General features: G+C 43.8%; 1 pseudogene; it reads left to right on the forward strand.

Moving 5' to 3' along the window:
• The first annotated feature begins 1579 nt into the window (after nucleotides 1-1579).
• Nucleotides 1580-4038, forward strand: LOC144537484 (uncharacterized; annotated as a pseudogene).
• The last annotated feature ends 271 nt before the right edge of the window (nucleotides 4039-4309 follow it).

The following is a 4309-nucleotide window of genomic DNA, read 5'->3' on the forward strand; positions in this document are numbered from 1 at the left end:
CCGTGTGTTGTTGCTTATGTTCCGCCTTGGCTCTCTTAATTCCGCTTTTCAGGTCTGCTCAAGGAGCCCTGTACAGGGCTCTGTCATGTGACCTGAAGGCAGCATCGCGGGCTCTGAGGAGTGTGCGTACATGGCTGGTCATCCAGGGTTTCTGGTTTGGGAAAACCCGAATGTATTTGTCCAGTCACATTTCCAATATAGAACTTTATGTAGTCCAGTACTGTTCCTGTGAAAGTTTCCAGCTCCTAGTGTTCAAATAAGTCCCAGTCCGTATGGCTGAAGCACGCCTGTAGTTTGGCGAGTGCATTTTCAGGCCAGGTTGTAACAGTCTTCATGGTGGGCCTGGCCCTGTGTCTGAGGGGGGGTGTAGGCTGGGTACAGCAGGAGAGAGAGATGGTCTGACTGGCCGAGGTGGGGGAGGGGTATGGCTCTGTACGCGTGCTTAATGTTTGAGTAAACATGATCCAGAGTATTCTCCCCTCTAGTAGGACACTTGACATGTTGGTAACATTTTGGGAGTACAGTCTTCAAGTTGGCCTTATTAAAGGGATATTTTACCATTGGAAAGATGAATATATCTTTTAAATTGGGTCACTTATGTAGTAGAAATGTGAATTTGTTTTTAGAAATTTGTGGCTTCTAGGCCGAGAAAAGTCAGAAAATGTGTTTTTGGCTCATGTGGATGAAAGACACCAAATCACAGAATGCACTTGCTTCGCTGCTTTAGCATCTACTCCGAAGCCACGCCTACCCTTTACAGACAGACAGTGAGACGATCAACTCAACAAGTGTGTTTTATTGTCATTTCAACCATATACACGAAACGTTTCACCGTGGCGTTACACATTTAAAATATATAAAAACGACCTTATATAAAAACGACATACGAAACAGGCTACATTTAGTGCACACACATTATATGCTCCGTAAAGTTCAGCTAACACATAGCAACTAGCATTAGCGCTTGGTGGGCTGTGGTATAAACACAGAGTATAAACACAGCTGTAAATTTGCGTGGGATGTAGAATGGTTGGCATTTTACAGTCACAAACTCCACCAGCAGTTAGCAGTTCGTTGGTTACAAGCACCCCATTTCTGCAACAGGCAATCCGTGTTAACACAGCACACCTCGACTAGTCTTACCTGGCGACAGAGCAGCAGGCTGGATACCAAAACACAGCAGTCTCTGAACTCGCGTTGGGAGTTTGGTTGAAGTTGGATGTAGTCCAGTTTGTTGTCTAATGAGCAGACACTTGCAAGCAGGATTGATGGAACAGGTGGCCGGCTAGCGTTAGCTTTCCACCGACACATTCGTTCAACGTCACCGCTGATGATGTCCCTTTACCGGCCAGGTGCATCGAGCAACACCGCTGGTCTCGATAGCCGGCGGGCGAAGCTCGCGTAGTGTGTCGAGTATTCCGTCTGTAATAAAGTGTCCTGCATATTCTCTGATCTGTACCAATGTATCCTGGTGGTACAAGTGTGCGGTAGTTTGAATGCACATAATTGTTGTTCTAAAATTTCCTTCGGGATGAATAAATCTAACAGTTTCTGCTGAGAAGCTAAGCGAGGATTCAAGATGGCTGACACTCGTTTTTGCCTCTGCAATCTCCGGAAAAAGCCGACAGTCCAATCCCCTATGGGCTATGCTGAAGAGGCTCCTAGTACTGGCTGTAGTCCTTTGCCTCTGGGCAAAAATCTTCTGATCACGCAAAAAACGTTGTTTTATGGTGGTTCATTTATGGTGTTGAGCAGGTGCTGCTGACGTGACGTGCTGACATTTACGTGACTGCCTCACTGATCTCACAGTTGTTAAAACGTTGTTAGCTACTTTAGCTTAGCCATTATAAATGGCTAATTCCTCTCCCTCTCCTGCTCTCTCTTGCTCTGTGTCAGATGTTTAGTTATTCCTCTGCCTCCTTTAGTGATAAAGATATATGTAATAAATGTAGTTTATTTGCTGCTCTGGAGGCGAGGCTTAGTGAGTCTGAGGCACGGCTTTGCACCATGGAATCAAAATAAAGTGCTCCGTAGCTGGTGCGGAACAACATACTGTAGCTTCTGTTAGCAGTCCCCTGGCAGGCCCTGACCAGCTGGGCGGGTGACTGTCCGAAGGAAGCGTAGCGCTAGCTCTAAACCGGGGAGCGCACATAGCGACCGTCGCTCTAAACCGGAGCCTATGGCTAACCACCAACATCTTCGCCTTTCTAAAAGTTTCTCCCCACTCAGTGACACACCTGCTGAGAAGCCAACTGGTTATTGGGAGCTCTATACTGCGGAACGTGAAGTTGGCGGCTCCAGCGGCTGCGGTCATGTGCATCCCTGGGGCCAGAGCGGTCGATGTAGAATCCTATCTAAAGCTGCTGGCTGAAGATAATCGTGAATACAGTAAGATCATACTTCACGTAGGTGGTAATGATACCTTTATGATGGTGATGATTACTAAAATGTATGTTGAGTCACTTTGTGCATATACAAAGACAATGTCGGATTCAGTAGTTTTCTCTGGACCCCTGCCAAACCTGATCAGCGATGACATGACCTGTACAGCCGCATCTCATTCTTCCACCACTGGTTGTCGGGGTGGTGCCCAGCTAATGATGTGGGGTACGTAGATAACTGGAGGGCGTTCTGGGGAAAGCCTGGTCTGATTAGGAGAGATGGCATTCATCCCACTCTGGACGGAGTCGCTCTCACATCAAGAAATCTGACCGAGTATTATCGGTCATAAACCATGACAACCCAAGGTTGGTATCAGTAATCAGAGGTGCAATGTTACGCGCTTCTCTGTGCTTCTGTTGGAGCAGTCGCCCACTCATAGTCCCATAACCGCGGTGTCTGTCCCCCGACTCAGATCGCTTAAATCAAAAGTAAACAAAAGAGGCGCTATACTTAATAACCTAATTAGAATTAAAACTACCACTGCAATGATAGAACAGAATAGGAAAATTAGATGTGGACTATTAAATATTAGATCTCTGTCTTCTAAAGCAGTAATAGTAAACGATTTGATATCAGATAATCAAATTGATCTATTCTGTCTTACTAAACCATGGCTGTGCCATGAAGAATATGTTAGTCTAAATGAATCCACTCCTCCTAGTCATATTAATACTCACATTCCACGAGGCTCTGGCCAAGGAGGGGGAGTTGCAGCCATCTTTGATTCAAGCCTGTTAATTAATCCTAAACCTAAACTAAATTATAACTCGTTTTAAAGCCTTGTTCTTAACCTTCTACATCCAACATGGAAAACACTACAGCCAATTATATTAGTTGTTGTTTACCGGGCTCCAGGTCCATATTCAGAATTTTTATCTGAATTCTCTGAGTTTTTATCGTGCATAGTCCTTAAATCAGACAAAGTACTTATTGTAGGTGATTTTAATATCCATGTGGACGTTGACAACGATAGCCTTAGTATTGCTTTCAACTCTACTAGATTCAATTGGTTTCAGTCAGTGTGCATAAGGCCATTCACTGGTTTAACCACACTCTCGACCTTGTGCTGGCATATGGCATCAAAATTGAAGATTTAATAGTATTTCCCCAGAATTCTTTCAGACCATTCTCTAATAACTTTTGAATTCTTACTACCCGACTATACGAAATGAAATAAAAGCTTCTACACTAGATGCCTATCTGACAGTGCTATAGCTAAATATAAGGAAGATATTCCAACAGCATTTAATTCAATGCCATTCCTTAATATAACAGAGGACTCTTATGTCAACTTTAGTCCCTCCCAAATTGATAATTTGTAGACGGTGCTACGGCCTCGCTACGGACTACTTTAGACTCTGTTGCTCCTCTCAAAAGGAAGATGATGAAGCAAAGGAAACTAGCACCTTGGTCTAACTCGCAAACCCCCAATTAAAACAAACCTCGCGAAAACGTAAAGGTAAATGGCGTTCTACCAAACTGGAAGAATTTCGTTTAGATTGGCAAGACAGTCTGAAAACATATAGGAAGGCCCTCAGAAATGCCAGATCAGACTATTGCTCATCACTAATAGAAGAAAATAAGAGCAAGATATAAAATTCATCACCTCTTGCCCTCAACTTCTAGCGGTTCACCTTTAAACGCAGGACCGCTAGAAAGAACGACAATACCTGACATATAATTAGACTGCTTTTATCCTATAGACCTTCAACAATTAATGTTAAAGGTCTCTTCAGCTAAGCCATCTACCTGTTTCTTGGACCCCATCCCAACGAGGCTACTTAAAGAAGCTTTACCTGTGGTTAACACTTCATTACTTAATTAGATATGATCAATATGTCTTTATTAACAGGTTATGTCCGCAGTC

The sequence above is a fragment of the Sander vitreus genome, chromosome 22 (assembly GCF_031162955.1).
Source record: "Sander vitreus isolate 19-12246 chromosome 22, sanVit1, whole genome shotgun sequence".
In the NCBI taxonomy this organism is placed as follows: domain Eukaryota; kingdom Metazoa; phylum Chordata; class Actinopteri; order Perciformes; family Percidae; genus Sander; species Sander vitreus.